The sequence below is a fragment of the Myotis myotis genome, unplaced genomic scaffold (assembly GCF_014108235.1).
Source record: "Myotis myotis isolate mMyoMyo1 unplaced genomic scaffold, mMyoMyo1.p scaffold_m19_p_10, whole genome shotgun sequence".
NCBI lineage: Eukaryota > Metazoa > Chordata > Mammalia > Chiroptera > Vespertilionidae > Myotis > Myotis myotis.
In genome coordinates, this window is record NW_023416314.1 from 66418446 (window position 1) to 66441265 (window position 22820).

The 22820-nt window shown below is 42.8% G+C and overlaps 1 protein-coding gene across 7 annotated transcripts in view; it reads left to right on the forward strand.

The window, feature by feature from the left end:
- CELF1 (CUGBP Elav-like family member 1) overlaps positions 1-22820 on the forward strand; it is a 78333-nt gene that overhangs the window by 10929 nt on the left and 44584 nt on the right. For 2 of the 7 annotated variants that reach the window (XM_036325902.1, XM_036325904.1), the window contains exon 1: positions 1955-2092. The exons of 3 other annotated variants lie outside the window; for them this stretch is intronic. The gene's annotated coding sequence lies outside the window, so the exon portion shown is untranslated. Of the gene's footprint in view, positions 1-1954; positions 2093-15298; positions 15337-22820 lie in introns of those variants that run through there. 2 more of the 7 variants (XM_036325893.1, XM_036325896.1) reach the window with 2 other exon arrangements.

Sequence of the window (22820 nt, forward strand, 5' to 3'; positions counted from 1 at the left end):
TCTGGCCAAGACATGCATTTAAAAATAAAATCAAGGAAATTGTAAACCAGTAGTAAAAATGAATAAAGCATCCAGGGGTTTGCCTTCTCTCATGTCCTGTCACCCGAGTCTCTCCTTTTTTGTTTTTAGACTCTGATATTAAACTAGTGTGGCAAAAATGTCCTCTGGGCTTCTCCTTCACTCTTCTTTCAAATGTATGGGAAATAATCATGAACGATATCATAAGGACATTCTTAGAGAGGAGGGCCCAGGCGAAGGGGGGCGGAGGGGGCGGAGAGGAAGAAGAAGGAGGAAGAGGAAGAAGAAAAGGCAGGAAGGAGGAAGGAAGGAAGGAAACAAACGTCCATTGGCTGCCTTCTGTAGGTGCTTTGACAGGGATTGAACCTGCAACCTATGTGTGTGCCCTGACCAGGAATCAACCTGCAACCTTTCAGTGCACAGGACGACTCTCTAACCAACTGAGCCATTCCAGCTGGGCATGTTTATTATGTATTTATTGGTTTTAATATATGCTGTTTCTGTCTAATAACCTCTGGATACATTTACAAGTGCAATTTAAAAAGCCTGCAAACTTCTTTAATGATCTAATTTGTGTTATAGATTGTGGCAATGGGATTGGGAAACTATTTAAAAATGACCCTTTTGGACCTGCTACAGGAAGAAAGCTTAGGTGAATAAATGTATAAAAACCTGATAGAATATTGCTATGGAATATCTTTTTTTTTTTTTTTAATATATTTTATTGATTTTTTACAGAGAGGAAGGGAGAGAGATAGAGAGCTAGAAACATCGATGAGAGAGAAACATCGATCAGCCGCCTCCTGCACATCTCCCACTGGGGATGTGCCCGCAACCCAAGTACATGCCCTTGACCGGAATCGAACCCGGGACCCTTCAGTCCGCAGGCCGACGCTCTATCCACTGAGCCAAACCGGCCTCGGCGACTATGGAATATCTTGATGCCTGTTGCTTACCTTTAGTTGATGGCATATCCTATCTCTTTAGATCATTTTTTCCCCTTTGGGCTTGTGAATTCTTGATTTCTGTTTTAAAATATGGTTATAAAATTTGGTTTTCAACTCATTTTATCTTAGTGGCATTTATATTTAGGCTTTTTAATGATTATTAATTTGAGATTAAGGAAAGACTTATGAGTGCAGGGACACTTTTAAAAAATTTATTTTTTTAGAGAGGAAGGAACAGGGATACAAAGATAGAAACATCAATGAGAGAAGCATCAATGAGAGAAACATCATTGCTTGGCTGCCTCCTGCTCGCCCACTGCTGGGGATCCCACCAGAAACACAGACATGTGCCCTGATCAGGAATCAAACTGGTCAGTGATCTCTTAGTTCATGGGTCAATGCTCAACCACTGAGCCACACCGGTGTGCACAGGGACGCTTTTTGAGCTTTGTTTTTGGTACTTTCTAACTTGCAAGTTATTGTGGATCAGGCCTAGGATAGCTGAAGTTCTCACTTATTACTATGAAATCAAGTGCTATTTTTATTTATTAATGATCATCTGTCTGGTATAACTTTGCTCTGAGCTAAGTAAGACCTAGAGAAAGACGTCACTCTGTTCCAAGAAGCATACAACTTAGAAAAATGTTGTATGCTTCTTGGAACAGAATAAAGTCTTCCTTTTGAATTCTGACTGCTTTGCTTCTCAACAAACCAAATGCACAGATCAGATTTGTAAATGACCTGTTTTTTTAAGGTGTCTTCTAACAGAATGTGTCTTGGGAGAGCTGAGTGGCAGCCCACATTTAGCTGGGAGTGGCCGTTCATATCCCTGAATTATAGTCCCTTTGTCGACACACAGTAACTTTGGAGCAGACTTGGAATTTAAACTTATACTTTTCTCATTTAATCAGTTTGATCTATTTTATAAACATTTTGATTTATTATAATTATATTTTGTGTGTCTGTTATATTTCTAATATATATAGGGAAGCTGAAACTTCCTGAGTAGAAACTTGCTTTGAAGAACTTGGAAGTCTTGACAGAGAAGATACTAAATAATATAATTTATGCAATATGATGGTTTGGAAAGAAGTGGCAGCATATATAAGTCACTGAAACGTCATTGGGTTTGTATTTAATTGTTTTTATGAATAGGGAGAGGAAAGATTAAGACTTGAATATATTTAGCTCTTTTGCAAGAGAATCACTAGAACAGTTTTATTTCTTCAGAACTGTATATTACATGGTAACGTTTCTTGAAGGAAGCTTGCTGAAGAAAAAGCAGATCAGGCTTTCTGAATTTGCCAGATCCAGAACATAAAAAACAATGCTTTGACATGAAAAAGAAGAAGGGGTGGAGGGGGAAGAAAAGGCCTGCTGGATCCACCCTCAGGAATCCTAGTGGGTCTCCATGGTAACAGCCTCCTTGCTTACAACTTGTCACTGTGTAACTGTCATTGGGGTTCAAAGAAAAGCCAGTATCCCAAGAACTCTGTGGCATTAACTACTTTTTGACAAAATGCTGTTGTACATTTGCAGTGAGCCAGAAATAGAAAGTTTAAGGTTTTAATTCTGTGTTCCATTAATTAGGTGCTTAAAAAAGCTGCCTAATTATGGTAAGGTGCAGTAGTTGAAAAAGTGGTGGCTGAGGTAGGCATAGAAGGAAGCCATAGTCTCAGAATGTTGGAATCTTTAGAGATTTTTCTCTAATCTTTTCATTTTGCAAATGAGAGAACTGAAATGCGTTACTTAGGTTCACGTAGAAGCAGAAGCAGGATTCAGCCCATCTAATTTTCTGGCATACCTGTTCTGTTGTCCCCACCCATGCATTGCATTTACCATGCCTTACTTTTCATAAATAAAGCCTCATTTTCTGAGGTTAGGAAAGGACCTTAGAGATTGTGCAGGGAAACTTTCTACCCAGGGAAAGAATCTGTTCTATATTCTGGACAGGCGGCCTCTGCCTCTTCCCCTTTTCCTCAGGTTGGGCTACCTAAAAACCCACTGCCTAAGTTCAAAGAGAATGCAGTTTTACATGGATTTCCCACTGTAAAGCTATATGCGTTGTTTTTCTCCCCTTAGTAAAGAGCAGTTGAAAATCAGACCCGAGTGTTTTTCATTAGCCTGTTTATCTCCATTTAAGTCATGCGTGTCAGTCATGACAGGACAGGTAATTCATTAAAAGAATTATGTTACACCTAACCTAGAACTTTGAGGAGACAATGCCATATTTGGAGCAAACTAGTTCTTTAACAGGTGGGAGGAAAGAGATGATGAATGCTATGTTCAGCTTAAAGTACCTTATAATGAACTTAATGTGATGAAATGATTGTGAGCTAAAGAGTATCAAAAGAGCCCAGCTGGCATGGTTCAGTGGTTGAGTGTCAACCTACGAACCAAAAGATCACAGTTCAATTCCTGATCAGGGCACATGCCTGGGTTGCAGGCTCAATTCCCAGTGAGGAGCCTGCAGGAGGCAGCCAGTCAATGATTCTCTCTCATCATGGATGTTTCCCTCTCCCTCCCCCTCCCCCACTCTCTCTCCCTCTCCCTTCTTCTCGGAAATCAAAAATATATTTAAGGGGGGGAAAAAGACTTCACATTGATTGTGGGCAAGAGAGGTAGAGACAGACCATGGGGAGAGGGCGAGAGGAAGAGATATGACTGCATACTTACCCTTTTGTAAACAAGGAAACTTGAGTCAAGCTACCTCAGTGAAGACAGTCACTTATTTGGGGCATCCTAGGACAGAACCAGTCCATATAGTCCAAATGCTGCAGTATCTTCCTGGACTTTTCTTGCTTATTGAGGCTCAGTCTTATAAGAGTAATGGAATAATTTATTTTTGTAGCCACTCCCTTTCATGTGGTAGTATAATTTTTTAAAATATATTTTTATTTCAGAGAGGAAGGAAGAGGGAGAGGGAGATAGAAACATCAATGATGAGAATCACTGATTGGTTGCCTCTTGCACGCCCCACACACTGGGGATCAAGCTTGGAACCCGGGCATGTGCCCTGACTGGGAATTGAATCATGACCCCCTGGTTCATAGGTCGATGCTCAACCAATGAGTAAACTAGTAATCAGTAATGTGAATATGAATTCACTGTCTCATTCTAGAAGTTTGTATTTTTTTTTAGTGTTTACTTTTTTATATTCTATGTAATAAAAATCTAATATGCTAAGTGTCCAGTTGGCTGTTCAACCAATCAAAGCGTAATATGCTAATGATATGCTAAGGCTGTTCAACCACTCGCTATGACTCGATAGGACGTGTAGTGACCATTGCGGGCAGACGCTCCGACTGGTAGTTTAGCTTGCTGCTGCGGTCCAGCTGATTAGGACTGAGCGAGTTGGGCGGGACACGCCCTGGAGCCCTTCCGTGTGGTCCCTCCCTGGCTGGCCAACCTCCCAGGTCCCTCCCTGGCCCCGATCATGCACTGGTGGGGTCCCTTGGCCTGGCCTGTGCCCTCTCACAATCTGGGACTGCTCAGGGGATGCTGAAGAGTCGGTTTCGGCCTGATCCCTCAGGCCAGGCCAAGGGACCCTATAAGGGTGCATGAATTCGTGCACTGGGCCTCTAGCTTGTGTGTGTGTGTGTGTGTGTGTGTGTGTATAAATATATATTTTATTGACTCCAGAGAGGAAGGGAGAGGAAGAGGGAGATAGAAACATCAATAATGAGAGAGAATCATTGATCAGCTGCCTCCTGCATGCCCCCCACTGGGGATTGAACCCTCAACCTGGGCATGTGCCCTTGACTGGGGTCAAACCTGGGACCCTTCAGTCCCCCGGCTGACGCTCTATCCATTAAGCCAAACCAGCTAGGGCCGTGGTCGGCAAACTGCGGCTCGCGAGCCACATGCAGCTCTTTGGCCCCTTTAGTGTGGCTCTTCCTAAGCCTTAGGAGTACCCTAATTAAATTAATAACAGTGTACCTACCTATATAGTTTAAGTTTAAAAAAATTTGGCTCTCAAAAGAAATTTCAGTCATTGTACTGTTGATATTTGGCTCTGTTGACTAATGAGTTTTACCGACCACTGAGCTAGGGCAAAATTCTTACTTTTGAATGCTTTAGGAAAATAGGCACACCTGTTAACCACCCTGATGAGATACTATTTGTGTTCCCTACCTAAACTGTTTACTGTTTTTATTGAAAAGTAGGAGTAATTTAACCTTAGCAAAAGTGGCATGAAAATGTGGTGTTAAAGCAGCATTCATAGCATAGCATCTTCAAGTCATTTAGAAGAAATGTTTGGATCATAATGGAGTTCTTTTTTAAAAAAATTTTTTTTTAATTTATTTTTTACAGAGAGGAAGGGAGAGGGATAGTTAGAAACATCAATCAGCTGCCTCGAGCACCCCCCCCACTGGGGATGTGCCCGCAACCAAGGTACATGCCCTTGACCGGAATCAAACCTGGGACTTTTCAGTCTGCAGGCTGACACTCTATTCACTGAGCCAAACCGGTCAGGGCATAATGGAGTTCTTAAGGGCAGACAGGTGGAAGTATCCCATCCATGGATCATATAGTAAATGAGAAACTGAATGTTACATCTTTATTTTGTTCCCTAGTGAGACATGAGACAGGATGATGTCAGACTGTCATGTCCTTTCTCTCCCTGCCCCCCGCCCCCTTTCGTTTTTGGTAAGTGGTTTGACAATTTTATTTAAAAAGTTAAACATAGCCCTAGCTGGTTTGGCTCAGTGGATAGTGTCAGCCTTTGGACTGAAGGATCTGGACTCAATCCCAGTCAAGGGCACATGCCCAGGTTGGGGACTTGATCCCCAAGGGGGGGCGTGCAGGAGGCAGTTGATCACTGATTATATCTCATCGTTGACGTTTCTGTCTCTCTCCTCCCTTCCTATCTGAAATCAATAAAAATATATATTTTTTATTTATTTATTTTTTTAAAATATATTTTATTGATTTTTTTACAGAGAGGAAGGGAGAGGGACAGAGAATCAGAAACATCGATCGGCTGCCTCCTGCACACCCCCCACTGGGGATGCGCCCACAACCAAGGTACATGCCCCTGACCGGAATCGAACCCGGGACCCCTCAGTCCGCAGGCCGACGCTCCATCCACTGAGCCAAACCGATCAGGGCAATAAAAATATATATTTTTAAAAAAGTTAAACATGTACTTACTACAGTCTGGCCATTCCATACCCAGATATTCATTCAAGATAAATGAAGGTAGCCCTAACTGGTTTGGCTCAGTGGATAGAGCGTCGGCCTGCGAACTGAAGGGTCTCAGGTTCGATTTCAGTCAAGGGCATGTACCTTGGTTTCGGGCGCATCGCCAGTGGGGAGTGTGCAGGAGGCAGCTGATCGATGTTTCTCTCTCATCAGTGTTTCTAACTCTCTATCCCTCTCCCTTCCTCTCTGTAAAAAAATCAATAAAATATATTTAAAAAAAATAAATGAAGTTATATGTCCAGACAAATTTTTGTATGCAAACATATTAGCTGTATTTGTAGTAGCCAAAATCTGGAAACAACCCAAGTATTCATCAATAGGCACATGGATAAACCTTTTTTCTTAAAAGTCTGCTTCCCTCCTCCCCAACTCCCATGACCCACAGCCATCCTTTTGGCTCTGATACTGCTTCTTGATTCTAAACAGCTATATTCCATGAGCTCCTAGAAAAAAAAGAACATCAACCTCTTCAGACTGCCTTGCAGTCAGTGCCACATTTACCAAATGGCCTGATCTGTGGTCTTACTCTTTTGACTGGGCCTTGTTGAAGAGTACTCCAAATGCTATCTTGATATATGTCCTCACTAGCAATCTTGTTTTTTTTAAGCCTCCATTTACAAGTTGATTCACAGTGGGGGAGAGCTGTGTTCAGAAACTTTTTCTGATAGCCTGGATTTTCTTGTCTTTCATCTCTGCTTCTATTTATGTTCTTTGTATCTCTTCTTCCTTGAGCTTGTACCTTCTGCATAGTTGACTATTATATCATCTTTGGGGCTGCAAAATAAAAGTTGGAAGATTTTAAAGTTAAAGTTCCCAGAATAATGTTGTCGCCCACATTGCACATATGTCACATTTTGAGTTTACTAGTTAAGCCTCTAAATATGTGTTTTATATACAGTATGTGCAGTATGATGACTTAGGTTGCCATGAGAACCTAAAAGTTTTAGGCTTAAATGGTTCAGTAGCAGACACTTTTTTTTTTCTTTTGTTGTCCTAGAGCAGCGGTCGCCAATCTTTTGGACCTCGTGTACCACCAGTGGTCTGTGGACCACAGGTTGGCAACTGCTGTCCTAGAGGAAAGCTCGTTTTTTGCTATCTAACGTACTTTTTACAAATTGAGATATTAGGCAGTGGCCATTTTTATAATATCCCCTCTTGCTATCTGGATGGGTAGCTTCTTTGTCTATTATCAGTCTTCTTCATTCTTATCTTCCGTGCTCTAGTTTTTTTCCCCTGTGTACCTGTCTCCTGTTACTTACTCTCTTTGCTATATGATAGGATTAGAAGTAGGAAACTGGAAGCTGTAAATTTAACAAAAAAGTGCACCTGGAAAGAGAGGGATTATCCTAGTGGATTATCTCTAAGCACATCTAAGGAATTATTCTCTCCTGTAAGCCCTCTGAGAAGAGCTTGTAGTGGTGGTAAAATGGCTTCAAAACTTTTTCTTAAATATGTTTTATTGACTTTTTACAGAGAGGAAGGGAGAAGGATAGAGAGCTAGAAACATCGATGAGAGAGAAACACCGATCAGCTGCCTCCTGCACACTCCCCACTGGGGATGTGACCACAACCAAGGCACATGACCCTGACGGGAATTGAACCTGGGACCCCTCAGTCTGCAGGCCAACACCCCATCCACTGAGCCAAACTGGCCAGGGCTCAAAACTTTTTTGAAAAAAGCATTGTGCCGAAACCGGTTTGGCTCAGTGGATAGAGCATCGGCTTGCGGACTGAAGGGTCCCAGGTTCGATTCCGGTCAAGAGCATGTACCTGGGTTGCGGGCACATCCCCAGTGGGAGATGTGCAGGAGGCAGCTGATCGATGTTTCTCTCTCATCGATGTTTCTAACTCTCTATCTTTCTCCCTTCCTCTCTGTAAAAAATCAATAAAATATATTTAAAAAAAAAAGAAAAAGAAAAAAGCATTGTGATATTTGTCATCTAAAAACAATTCAGGTTAGCCCAGCTGGCATGGCTCAGTGGTTGAGCATCAACCTATGAACCAGGAGGTCATGGTTTGATTCCAACTTAGGGTGAAGGCCCAGGTTGTAGGCTTGATCCCCAGTGGAGGGCATGCAGGAGGCAGCTGATCAATGATTCTCTCTCAGCATTGATGTTTCTATCTTTCCCTCTCCCTTTCTCTGAAATCAATAAAAATATATTTAAAAAAATATATATTTAAGAAACAAAAAAAAAATTAGGTTTAGTTTGAATCAATACATTATTTTTTATTTTATTTTTTGTTAATCCCCACTGGAAGATATTTTTTCTGTTGATTTTTAGAGTGAGTGGAAGGGAGGCAGGGAAGGGGGGGAGAGAGAGATAGATAGAGAAACATCAATGCGAGAGAGACAAATATATCGGTTGCCTCCCACATGGGCCCTGACCAGGGCTGGGGATTGAACCTGCAACCCAGGTACATGCCCTTGACTGGGAATCAAACCCTCAACCCCTTGGTGCTCGGGCAGATACTAACCACTTAACACACTGGCCAATACTGGAATACATTCTTATTATTTTTTAAAATGTTTATTGATTTCAGAGAAAGGGAGAGTCAGAAACAGTGATGAGAGAGAAATATCAACATTGATCGGCTGCCTCCTGCAAGCCCCCCACTGGGAATTAAGCCCACAAACCTGGACATGTGCCCTGACTGGGAATCCAATTGTTGACTTATTAGCAAGGGGTCGACACTCAACCACTGAGCAACACCATCTGGGCCATTTAAGTAACCTTAATAAAGTTCATAACAGGTAATTAAAGCTGTGATCTTAACTCACCAAAATAGCATATCAATTCACATTAAGCTACTCTTTGAAGAATCAAAGTTGCTGTAACAGGGCTGCTCAGAAAAATTAAAGCATATAAGTCATATACACAGTTAAGAGGTTTTTAATAAAATGTTGAACACTTGTATGCCTGTGTTTTCTGGGACATGAAAGTGCCACTATTGTAGGAATCCTGCTGTGTTCTTTTCAGTATATCAAACGGTATGGATGGGGCTCTGCCTTGCACTAGGAGATATAGGTATGTGCTATCATTGAGCATCTTTTGTTCATTACCGCTATATTACCTATAAGGGGCAAAGAGAAAATTTCAAATGTTTAATTTGCTAATAAAATGTATTAAAGTAAATAATTATGGTGGACCAGTAAAATCTTAAGGATTTTCTTTAAGTTTTAGGGATTGTGTGTTGTTGGAGGGCTACCTAGTATATTTGTGTATTTATGCCCCATAAACTTGGGATTGTGTACACATGTACTTCAGACAACTCAGTGATGGAAAGGAGCTGGGCAGTGCTCTTTTCTGTGGAGCTCACTTCATGACTGGATGACTTAGCAGTGTTTTGTAATTGAGGATCTCAGAGTACATCAGCATCAACATTTTTTAGTTCCTCCATTTTGTTTCTCCATGGCAGGTACTTGTTTTTCTCTAAATAGTGGTACTAGGGAGAGGTTTCTGAGATGAAAGAATATTTTCCTGAAAGTTAGAGATGTTAGAGTGGATGCTGATTGTATTTGTATCTTTCTTTAGGATACGCTTTCTCTTTGGTTGGGGAAAAGAACTAGTTTTGTCTCCATGAACAGTGTGATATTAATTTCATACTACTGTGAAACATTTTAGGTTTAAGTTACTTTACATTTTTTTTTTTTTTTTTTTTTTTTTTTTTAAATATTTTATTGATTTTTTACAGGGAGGAAGGGAGAGAGATAGATAGTTAGAAACATCGATGAGAGAGAAACATCGATCAGCTGCCTCCTGCACATCTCCTACTGGGGATGTGCCCGCAACCCAGGTACATGCCCTTGACCGGAATCGAACCTGGGACCCTTCAGTCCGCAGGCTGACGCTCTATCCACTGAGCCAAACCGGTTTCGGCTACTTTACATTTTTAAATTATGTGCTAAACGCAGTGGTTCTCAACCTTCTGGCCCTTTAAATACAGTTCCTCCTGTTGTGACCCAACCATAAAATTATTTTCATTGCTACTTCATAACTGTAATGTTGCTACCGTTATGAATTGTAATGTAAATATTTGATATGCAGGATGGTCTTAGGCGACCCCTGTGAAAGGGTCGATCGACTGCCAAAGGGGTCGCGACCCACAGGTTGAGAACTGCTGTGCTAAAGAAATTTCAGGAATGGAGGGACCTTAGAAATGTAGTCCAAATCCTATATCCTCACATTATATATATATATATATATATATATATATATATATATATATATATATATATGCCTAATATGCAAATTGTCCCCTTGGGAGTTTGATTGCTCGCTATGACGATCGCTTGCTATGACATGTGCTGACCACCAGGGGGCAGCGCGGAATGAAGGAAGGCCCCTGGCCGGCAGCCAGAAGGCTCCAATTGGTTCTGATTGCCAACCAGGCCTAGGGACCCTATCCATGCATGAATTTCGTGCACTGGGCCTCTTAAGATAACTGTAGGTTCTCTTAGTGAGTGTGCTGGTAAGTAGAACCCCTGGAGGGTGTAGGCATGTCTGTCCTCAGTCTTTCTGTTTGCATAGCATTTATAGTTTGTACTCCACGTTTTAGTTCTAGTCATATACTATCAGCCTTTATTATCTCCTGTTATCCAAGAACTAGGTTATACTAGTAAGTATTGGGGTTAATTGATAGTATGGTGTATATTTGTTCTATAGCCCATATAATACTGAATAGATAAATATATAGACAGTGTGAAGTACTTGGTTGATTCACTAAGAGCTAAAGCACAGAATCATTTGATCCATTCAGCTGTGCGTTTCTTTTTTTTAATATTTGACTAGAGGCCTAGTGCACGAAATTAATGCCTGAGGGCGGGGGGTCCCTCAGCCTGGCCTGCACCCTCTCCAGTCTGGAACCCCTTGGGGGATGTCTGACTGTCGGACATCCCTCTTGCAATCCAGGACTGCTGGCTTCTAACCGCTCGCCTGCCTGCGGGCCTGATAGCCCCTACCTTGCCCCCCTCCTGGCCTGATTGCCCCTAACTGCCTCTGCCTTGCCCCCACCTAAGCCACAGTCTGGCCTCCCTCTGCGGGAGGCACCCTGGCCAATCAGGGGAAGGCGCAGCCCCCATCACCCTGCTGCAGCTGCTGCTACTGCCTGCTTGCCGCTGCGGCTGTCTGAGCCTGGTTCCTTGCAGCCACCACAGCAGCCTGAGCTGCGGCCTGCCTCTCCCACACAGCGCCTGCCCTAGGCCCTCACAGCCGCTGTGGCTTTGTATGGATGGATGTTCGCTCTAATTAGCATATTACCCTTTTATTCGTATAGATTTCAGAGAGAGGAAGGGAGAGGGAGAGAAATAGAAACATCAATGATGAGAGAAAATTATTGATCTGCTGCCTTCTGCATGCCCCCTACTGGGGATCGAGCCTGCAACCTGGGCATGTGCCTTTGACTGGAATCGAACTGGGACCCTTCAGTCCACAGGCCGACACTCTAACCACTGAGCCAAACCACCTAGGGCTCAGCCGTGTATTAAAAAAATTTTTTTTAGTTGATTTTTAGAGAGAGGAAGGAAGAGGGCAGGAGAGAGAGAAATATCAGTTGGCTATCTCCTGCACGCCCCCTACTGGGGATCGAACTCAGAATCTGGACATGTACTCTGTAATCTAGGAATCGAACATGAAATGGGATTACACTCAACCAACTGAGCCACACTGACCAGGGCAAAGCCATGTGTTTATCTTTGGAGCGTTCACTCTGATCAGAAATTAGGCTTTTCATATATTTCACATTGAGATAAATCTGAATGAATTGTTCCAAGCAAAGTAATTTTGGGAATATAAGTACATTTTATAAGCCTGCATCCTGGGAAATACATTTTTAATATTATATTATATCAGAAATTGTTTTAACTACTTCTTACCAGAAAAAAGAGAGCCCAAAATATAGTCTGAAAATTGGAGTGAGACCTTCTTTCTGAAAACAGTAAGTGGTCCGTAAAGATTAAGCTCATTCACAAATATGGGAAATACCAGTATCTTTTCTTTGTGTTAAATTTCAGATTTTAAATGATAAATTAAGCCTCACATATACTGCTGAGCTGGTAAGAATCTGACCCAGTAAAGTTTTTACAATGTCTTTTCTGTTTCCCTGGCCTGAGGGATTCTTGGTGTAAGTGACTGAAATTATTGGGAAGTTCCTTGATTGAAATACAATCTCTCAAACCTTCCTTCAAGTACCAGCCTGCATGGTTCTGTTTTTTGTCTGGAGCATGTGAACAGAGTGCATGTGTGTGAGATGATTGGGCTTTCACTAATGCCCCCTTTCAGCAACCATGTATGGGTAAAGCTGTTCTGGTCTTCTGCTCCTCCCTCTCTGAGCACGGAGCAAAATCTGTTCTGCTAAAGCTCCTGTTCCACTTTTCAGGTTTCTATATTTGTACGGCAACAGCAGGCGCAGCCCACTAGCTAGGCCTGTGTGGCTGCCCTGTGCACCCATACTGGCTCAGGCCTGCTCAGGGCTCAGCCAGGGCTCGAAGTCTGTGTTCTTGCATGCGTCCATCTGTCTGTCTGTGTACATTTCTGTGGAGGACTCAGATTTTCAAGTTAAAGAGGTGACTTGTTTGGCTTTGTTTTGTTTTGGCAATTATAAATTATAGAGAATGTTTCAGAATTTCTGAGATGGGGTGAGGAGGCAAGATTTGTATTATTTAACAAAATATGTTTTAGAGAGAGGATGCCAAGTTGGTAAAATACAGTGTCAGAAATGGTCTTTGGGTTCTCTCTTAGAAACTTATCTCATTAAAATAGTAGTGTGTGTGGTATTTTTTCCTTTTTTTTCTCCTACTGATCACAAAGGTCAGTTCTCCGGGGATGGAAATGAATTCCTTTCTTAGCATACAAATTTCCTGATGTAGGTTTGAGCAGAAAAGGCTGAGACACCTCTGCACCCTTAAGAAATGATTTTGTGCTGAACCGGTTTGGCTCAGTGGATAGAGCGTCGGCCTGCGGACTCAAGGGTCCTGGGTTCGATTCCGGTCAAGGGCATGTACCCTGGTTGCGGGCACATCCCCAGTGGGAGGCGTGCAGGAGGCAGCTGATCGATCTTTCTCATTGATGTTTCTAACTCTCTATCCCTCTCCCTTCTTCTCTGTAAAATATCAATAAAATATATTAAAAAAAAGAAAGAAAGAAATGATTTTGTGTAGTAGGGGCTGAAGCCTCTTAACTTGACCATTTGCTGGGACAGAAACTGTGGGAAACACCCTGTTGCTTTGGCCTGTGCTATCTTTGTACTGATGCAGACCGCTTTGTAATGGTGGGCCTTACACAGAGGGCTTGCAATGTGTTTTGGTGTCATGTCTATTTAAGGAATAGTAGGGGACGTGACATGTAGACAGATTTCAGGCTATTTCCAAACCGTCTTGAGTTTGTTACTATATTTTTAAAGGCTACTTTCTTGATTTGTTACGAGATATTCTGATTAGATAGAAATGAATTCCTCACTCTTAGTCAACTTAAGTCTAAATTCAAGTTTGTTTTATACTTTACTCCCCTCCCCCACCCCCTATGAGTCATAAGCATACAGACTTGGGAATAGAATTTGTTAGCTGAGTAGGGATGAGAAGTTCTCTGCACATATTTGTAACTGTGGCGGGTGAGGAGAGAAAAGGACTTCAAATGTTAGAGAAACATGTTCACTGAGGCAGCTCCTTCCTGTGGCTGTGGTATGGTTGCAGAGGTCCCTGCTATTTTGCTGATGTATTCTGACTCTGAATCACTTAGGAATCAGTTTTGCCCCTTGGGCACATGTGTTTGTTTAGGGCCTAGGACCTGGTGCTGAGTCTCTCCTGGGTTCTGTGTATTAAATGACTTTCTGTTGAGTGTGGTATTAAATAGGCTTCATCTTCCCCTTCTTGGAAACTCTTGGTACCCATCTCATTTTACCATCCTACTAATGTTTTCCCATTTTTACCATGGATCACTATATACTCTTTGTAGGGGATGTCACTGGAGATTAAGCTCAGTGACAACTCTTTGATATTATAACTCAACCTCAGTAAAGGACACTGTAACTAGCACATCTCTATTCCACGTTTCCTTTTATTTTTTTAAGATATGTATATTTTTATTGATTTTTAGGGAGGGAGAAGGGGAGGGAGGGAGGGAGGGAGGGAGGGAGGGAGGGAGGAGGAAGAGAGAGAGAGAAGTATCAATGATGAGAGAGAATCATTGATGGGCTGCCTCCTACACGCACCACACTGGAGATTGAGCCTGCAACTTGGGCATGTGCCCTGACCGGGAATCAAACCGTGACCTCCTGGTGCATAGATTGATGCTCAACCACTGAGCCATGCCAGATGGGTACTAAGAGTTGCCAAGAAGGGCATAATATCTTTATTAATCATCTTGTCAAAGAATAAAACTTTTTGGGACTCATTCTGTCTCACCATAAGCACCAACCTTAGTACCTGGAATAATGATAGGAAATATTTATTGAACTTTCATGTGCCAGGTACTGTCTAAATGCTATGTAAATCCCTTAATTCTAATAAATGTCCTGAAAGGCAGATCTATAACTATAACCACTTTACAGATGAGGAAACAAGTATAAAGAAGTTAAACAACTTACCCAAAGTTACCTGGCTAGTAATTGGCAAAACTGGGATTAGAAAGCAGTGTGACTAGAATCTGACTGGTAGGGTAGGTATATTGCAGTCTGACAGTATACATTTATCATAACATTTGGAATATTATTTAGGACTGGAGGCCCGGTGCACGAAATTTGTGCGGGGGCGGGGGTGGTCCTCCTCAGCCCAGCCTGCAAGGATGCAAGTGTCCCCGCCAGCTGCTTCGTGCCTGCTGCCCAGAGGCCCTCTGTGGCCGGGGTGGACCGCTTGCCTCGTTGCCACAGCGATGAGGCAAGCATTCCCCCAGTCCACTCAAGCTGCCCGCTCTCAGCAGCCACCCCCTCTCAGCAGCCACCCCCCCTCCCCCCCGAACTGGGGGACTCTGGCAGGGCTGAGAGGACTGGGCATCCGCCATCTTTGTGATGGAGCGATGGTTAATTTGCATATTACCTTTTATTAGATAGTATTATTGAATCATGAATCAGTCTAACCCAGTTTTGTTTTAGAATTTCCTTATGAAAATGACTATATGACTTTGGTTTTGCAGGTCACTATCAAATTCATTTATTGATGATAAAGAGCTGCAAGGTAAATAACAAGTCCATGAGCATCCCTGAAATTACTAGTTTATCTCTGCTAGTGCCGGACTATTACTGAAGATATTAAAGCAGAATTTTAGCTTCCTTAACTTTTTTTTTAAAATTAAATCTTTATTGTTCAGATTATTACAGTGTTCCTCTTTTTTTCCCCCCATAGCTCCCCTCCACCCAGTTCCCACCTCACCCTCTGCCCTTACCCCCTCCCCCGACCTCATCCATAGGTGCACGATTTTTGTCCAGTCTCTTCCCACATCCCCCACACCCCTTCCCCCCCCCAAGAATAGTCAGCCCGCTCCCTTTCTATGTCCCTGATTTTATTATAATCACCAGTTTATTCTGTTCACCGGATTATTTATTCATTGATTTTTAGATTCACTTGTTGATAGATGTGTGTTGTTCATAATTTGTATCTTTACCTTTTTCTTCTTCTTCCTCTTCTTAAAGGATACCTTTCATCATTTCATATAATACTGGTTTGGTGGTGAACTCCTTTAGCTTTTCCTTATCTGTGAAGCTCTTTATCTGACCTTCAATTCTGAATGATAGCTTTGCTGGATAAAGTAATCTTGGTTGTAGGTTCTTGGCATTCATCACTTTGAATATTTCTTGCTACTCCCTTCTGGCCTGCAGAGTTTCTGTTGAGAAATCAGCTGACAGTTGTATGGGTACTCCCTTGTAGGTAACTGACTGTCTTTCTCTTGCTGCTTTTAAGATTCTCTCTTTGTCTTTTGCTCTTGGCATTTTAATTATGATGTGTCTTGGTGTGGTCCTCTTTGGATTCCTTTTGTTGGGGGTTCTCTGCGCTTCCTGGACTTGTAAGTCTATTTCTTTCACCAGGTAGGGGAAGTTTTCTGTCATTATTTCTTCAAATAGGTTTTCAATATCTTGCTCTCTCTCTTCTTCTGGCACCCCTATAATTCGGATGTTGGTATGCTTGAAGCTGTGCCAGAGGCTCCTTACACTATCTTCGTATTTTTGGATTCTTTTTTCATTTTGCTTTTCCGGTTGGGTGTTTTTTGCTTCTTTGTATTTCAACTCTTTGACTTGATTCTTGCGCTCCTCTAGTCTGCTGTTGGAACTCTGCATAATATCCTTTATTTCAGTCAGTGTATGCTTAATTTCTAGTTGGTCCTTTATCATAACTTTGAGGGTCTCACTAGATTTCTTGAGGGTCTCACTACATTTATCGGCAGTCTCACCAGTCTTTTTGTAGGTCTTACTAAATTTATCGGCGGTTTCCATAAAATTCTTGAAAAAACTTAGAAACGTGGTTTTGAACTCTATATCCACTCATTTGCTTTCCTCCATTTCTGTCATTTGTGACCTGTTTCTTTGTCTCTGCATTTTTTATGCTTCCCTGTGTTGGTCGAGTGGTTTTGTGTGCTAGGTGTCCTATAGGGCCCAGTGGCTCAGCCTCCCCAATTACCTGAGGAGGACACTCTTGGTGCACCTCCTTGTGGGCTGTGTGCACAGTCTTGTTGTAGTTAAGCCTTGATTGTTGTAGGTATCACTGGGCGGAATTGACCTCCAGGCCAGTTGGCTGTGAGAATCAGCTGTGTCTGCAGTGGGAGAACTTCTGTGCTGGAGACACCCTTTTGGGGCAAGACTTGCTTCAGTGGGGCTTTGGTGCTCACTGAGTCTGCCCCCTGAGTGTGTCCTTTATGGATCTGAGGAGCTGCAATCTGGATGGTCCCACTCTGACCACCGGGCACACTGGCTCCTGGATCTCTAAGGAGGTGCTAATCTAGCCTCTGCCTGAGGCTACTTAGCAGGAGCCAGCTGTGAAGGACCTTGGGCCAGCTGCAGCTTGTTAGGTAATTTTCAGATTGCAAAGGGCCAGGCCTTTTATATGCAAAAGCCCCGTGCACAGCTTGGGCGGGGCGGGGTCCCAGGGGATCAACAGGGCGGAGCAAGCAGCTATGGCTGCCCTCAGAGGCCCCGCTTCTCAGTGTCCTGGCAATCGCTGCAAGCACCTCCAAGAGAAAGCTGCCCTCGAGTTCTGACCGATGCCAGACAGTCCAGTTTCTCCTGTATGAGTCTGGGTCCCCAGAGACTCACCCGGAACTGGAGCTCAAAGCTTGAGACTCCCTCCCAATTGAAAAAGACAACCGTGTCCTCAGCCACCAGCCCTCTCCTGCATGCGCCTCCGTACCTCTGTACTTTACTTCCGCACCGCACCTCCTCTGAGTCTCAGTATGCTTTTCTCTTTCCTTCTACTTGTAGAATTTACACTCAGCCAGCTTTCCTGTGGTTCTGGATGATGTTCATTCAGTCTTTTAGTTGTATTTTTGAAGTGGTTGTGCTAAGCAGCAATCTCCGGTGTTTACCTATGCCATCATCTTGGTTTTTCTTCCTTAACTCTTGTTCCCTGCACTACACATTCTCAAGAGAAGCCCTAATAGCAGAAGCATGAAGGAGCACTGGCAAGTTTTGCCTAACCCATTAACTAGATCTGTGTGAATAGGATAACAGGGAGGTCTGTTCAGAGAAATGATGATGGGAGAATTATGATAGGCTGGGGGTAATTTCATTGGAGGATAGCAAAAATGATATTCTATCTTAGTATGATTGAATAGCACAAAAGCGTGATTTAGATAGGAAATAAGAACCAGTTCTCCTGAGATATTTTTTAGTGTCTCTCTCAAATTGATGGCAGATATGCTTTCCTTGGGTATATGCTATGCAATGTTTTTTGTTTGTGGTGTAAGTTTTGTCTTCTGAATAAGACTTACAAATTCATTAAAGACAGGGATTGGGCCTTTTTTTTGTACTGTCTAGTTCTGGGTTTATAGTGGATGTTCTCTACATGTGTTTTTGATTCCCATTTTATAAAGAGCTATTTTTTTAAATCTTCACCTGAGGATATTTTTCCATTGATTTTTAGAGAGAGTGGAAGAGAGAGGGAAAGACAGAGAGAAATATCAATGTGAAAGAAACACATTGATTGGTTGCCTCCTGCACAAGCCCCAACCAGGACCTAGACTGGGGAGGAGCCTGCAACCGAGGTATGTGCCCGTGACTGGAATTGAACCCAGGATCCTTTGGTTTGCTGGCCGGTGCTCTACCCACTGAGCAAAACTGGCTAGGGCTAAAGAGCTTGTTTTCATAAAAATGAAATCAAAACACTGACAAGTTTAATTTTGTGGAACAAGTTTTTTTTTGGTTTTTTTTTTAGGAGTGATTTGAAGGCGGTGACAGATCATATAAATGCGTGTTTAAAGGTCAGAAGTGCTTTTAGGAGCACAATTTGAGAGTAATGAAAGCACGATAATTGAAGTAACTTTTTAAAAAAAGTGATAGTATTAAAGATATTTAGAATTTGCCCTAGGGCTAGCCTGAACATAGTCTCTGACTGGCTGAAGCAAAAGTAATTTTTGTACTTTTTGGCATATAACCTAACAGTCCCAGAAATCATTTCCATAGAAAGAAGTCTTTTCTAGTTTTGTAGGATATAATATTAAGAACAGTAAAGATTGAATAAAGTTTCCCGCTTGTCAACAAAACAGGATAAATCTCCTGAGACAGGGCCATATGGAAGCATCCTGCTTGAGTGCCCATGTGCTTGGGGTGAGGTTGGGGCAGATGGTACAGGCAGGGTTCTTGGCTACTTGGTCAATGGTTTTAGAGATGATACAAGTTAGATGCTAGGTGCTGTGGAAGGGCTGTTATATGTTGTATGTATTGGGCATATCTGCCTAACAGGTGGAGTGAGCTCAGTGAAGGATATTGATGAGTTGGATAGTTGGGGGCTAAGATAAGGGAAGAGGTGGGAAGATGCTGACCTGGAATGATATCTACAATTTGATCTTAACCTCCCTCTGAGATTAGTGAGAGGGAGACAAGATATATTGTGAGAAACAAGATTCCAGATCCCTGGCCTCTTCTGTTCTCTAGAGCCTTCAAGTAAGATATTGCAGAACTATGATTTTTCTTTTTAAGCTTGAAGCTGTTTGATTCCTTTGTGAGATACTAGGCCAGAAGCTGTATTTATAGAACTTGTTTTGACATATTATCTCACCCTGTCCCTTGTCTTCTTTACTGGAATTCAGCTATTGGTGCACTTTCCCTGGTAGAAAAGGTTGATTGAAGAAAATGTACACATAGATGTACAGCTGAGTGATTGAAAATGGCTCCAAACTTTGTAAATAGGCCAGCCTTAATATCAGTGGAGTTGCTGGGGTAATTTCAAACAGTGTAGTATAACTACCCAGCTCACTTGTGGTACACTGCGAGTTCACCTGGACAGTGGCTGTTTCCACACAAACGTTTCAGGCAAAGCAGGAAACAAAAGTACTCTTTGGAACAGCATGGGTTGCGCTTTTTCTTTACTTTGTCCCTCATAGTTTCAAGAGTTTTCTTTTAAAATTTTTCTGTAGAATGGCCCTAGCTGGTTTTTCTCAGTGGATAGAGCATCAGCCCGCGGACTAAAGGGTCTCAGGTTAGATTCTAGTCAAAAGCATATACCTTGGTTGCAGGTTTGATCCCTGGCCCTGGTTGGGGCTCGTGTGGGAGGCAACCAATTGATGTGTCTCTCTCACATCAATGTTTCTCTCTCTCTGGCTCTGCCCCTCCCTTCCACTCTCTAAAAATCATTGGGAAAATATCCTCAGATGAGGATTAACAATAAAAATTTACTGTAGAATAGGTAACATCACTTTGTAAATAATTCAGTCAGTATTCCACATTTGCAGCTTTGTTAGCAGTTTTTTCTTTATCCTTCCAGTGTTCTGTTTATGTACAATGTGTAATTCCTTTCTTATATAAATAATAGAGGCCCAGTGCACTAAATTTGTGCATGGGGGTGGGGGTTGGTCCCTCAACTCAGTGTGCACCCTCTCCAATCTAGGACACCTCGAGGGATGTCTGACTGCCCATTTAGGCCCGATCCCAATGGGAGGTCGACATCCCTCTCACAATCCAGGACTGCTGGCTCCCAACTGCTTACCTGCCTGCCTACCTGCCTGATTGCCCTAATCATTTCTGCCTGCCAGCCTGATCACCCTCTAACCACTCCCCTGACAGCCTGATTGATGCCTAACTCCTCCCCTGCAGGCCTGGTCGCCTCTAACTGTCCTCCCCTGCAGTCCTGGTTGCCCCCAACTGCCCTTCCCTGCTGGCCCGGTCATCCCTAACTTCCCTCCCTTGCCAGCCTGGATGCCCCTAACTGCCCTCCCCTGCTTGCCCGATTGCCCATAACTGCCCTCCCCCGCAGGCCTGGTTACCCCTAACTGTCCTCCCCTGCTGGCCCGGTCACCCCTAACTTCCCTGTCTTGCCAGCCTGGTCACCCCTAACTGCCCTTCCTTGCCAGCCTGGTCACTCCCAACTGCCCTCCCCTGCAGGCCTGGTCACCCCTAACTGCCCTCCCCTGCCGGCCATCTTGTGGTGGCCATCCTGTGTGCACATGGGGGCGGCCATCTTGTGTGTTGGAGTGATGGTCAATTTGCATATTACCTCTTTATTAGATAGGACTAGAGGCCTGGTGCATGAAATTCGTGCACAGGTAGGGTCCCTAGGTCTGGCCGGTGATCAGGACTGATCTGTGGGGCGACCGGCAGGGCAATTGGCCACCTTGGCTGGCTTGGAGCCACCTGCTCGCCAGCCCCGCCCCCCACCACTGCCACCGGTTGCCTCCCTCTGCAGGGCGACCATGGAGCGACCAGTGGTACCTTCCTTGGCTGGCCTGTGGGCTGGGGGCAGCTCTTGCACTGAGCATCTGCCCCCTGGTGTTCAGTGCTCATCATAGCGACCTGTAGTTCTGCCATTCGGTTGATTTGCATATTAGGGTTTTATTATATAGGATATCCTTCTGATCAATCCTTAATAGAGGTTGGAACTGCCTTTCTTATTCTCTTTAATAGCTGCAGTATTCTGTTGCATTGCTATACTGTAATTTATTTAACCAGCATCCAAATGATACTTATACTGTATGTTCCCAGTTTTTGCTATTATAAATAGTATTCTTACAAATGACCCTGTGTACATCACCTACTTGAGGGATATATTTCTAGAACTGGAATTGCTGGATTCAAAGGGCATGTGCAGTTTTCAGTATTGATAAGATACTTAAGATCTTTTAAAAATGTTTAGCAAGGGATATTATCCTGAAGAATATTATTAGTGATCAAAAAGGTCTCAATGCAATGGCAGTCAAACTAGCATCCCAAAGAGTTACTAGAATGAAGATATGATCTGAAATGGAAGATTTAAGAAACCTTGAGATAAGTTTTATTATTAAAAAAATTTTTTTTGTTAATGGATGTTGTTTTCATTTTTTTAGATATAGTGGAAGGGAGGGGGAGAGTCAGAGAGAGAAACATCAATGTGAGAGAGACACATTGATTGGCTGCCTCCCCCAGGCACCCCTGACCTGGGCCATGGATGAAGCCTGCAGCCGAGGTATGTGCCCTTGACCGCAATAGAACCCTCCACCCTTCTGTTTGAGGGCCAATGTTCTAACCACTGAGAACCAGCTAGGCCGAGATAAGTTTTATTATCAAGCCTAGCAATCATTATCACCACAGAAGTAAGTTGCCTGGAGTAGGCAGGAGCAGCCCCTCCTTTTTTTTTTTTTTAATCCTCACTGGAGGACATGTTTAGAGAGAGGAAAGGAGAGAGGAAAAACAAACATCAGTGTGAGAGAGTGAGAGAGAAACATTGAATGGCTGCCCTTTGTAGACGCCCCGACCGGGATTGAATCAGCAATCTCTTGGCGTGCTAGACTATCCTCAACCTACTGAGCCACTCCAGCTGGGCCGCCCTCTTTTTAAAATTTAAAAAAAATTGTTTTATTTTAAGGGAATTAGTGATGGTAGCTGAATCTGCAAGTCATCTCTTACTCTTAAAATGTTAGTTTCACTCATTTATGATCTTTACCAATTAGAAAAACATTTGTGTTACCTGGCTCATTCCGTCCTTTTACTCTTAAAACTATCAGATGGATATGAGACCATTTAGTCATCATAATTAGCCTTTAAACTCCAAGTTGTTATACTTGAAGTTCAGTAATCACTTTAGACAATAAAAGCAACATACTATTTTGAGCTTCCCCTCTAAAAAAGCACTTTACAAATGGACTTATTTTACCAGAGTGCCATGATTCCAGAAAGTAAAACTCTCACTGGCTGGTTATGGAACCTGGGTCACTTAATTTGTTCTCTTCATTTTAATTCCCTCATCTGAAAATGGGAGTGAAAATGCAAAAGAATCTCCTTTGAGCACTCAGAAAAATAATTATAAAGTCATTTCCAGGGGTTATGTATTACAGAAATGACTCTTCGGAGACATCAAGATTATAAAGTAATTTTAGAAGTAATTCTTGACAGTGTTTTAGAAAAAAATTAGTCACATTCTGCCTACATGGTACTAACATATGGTGCAGCCCTGATGAGCTGCACAAGTGGGCTGAAATCAAAATGCAGTTGGAGAGGAGCAGTAGTGACTCACTAGATGAGATGGATTTGGCCTATGGCAGG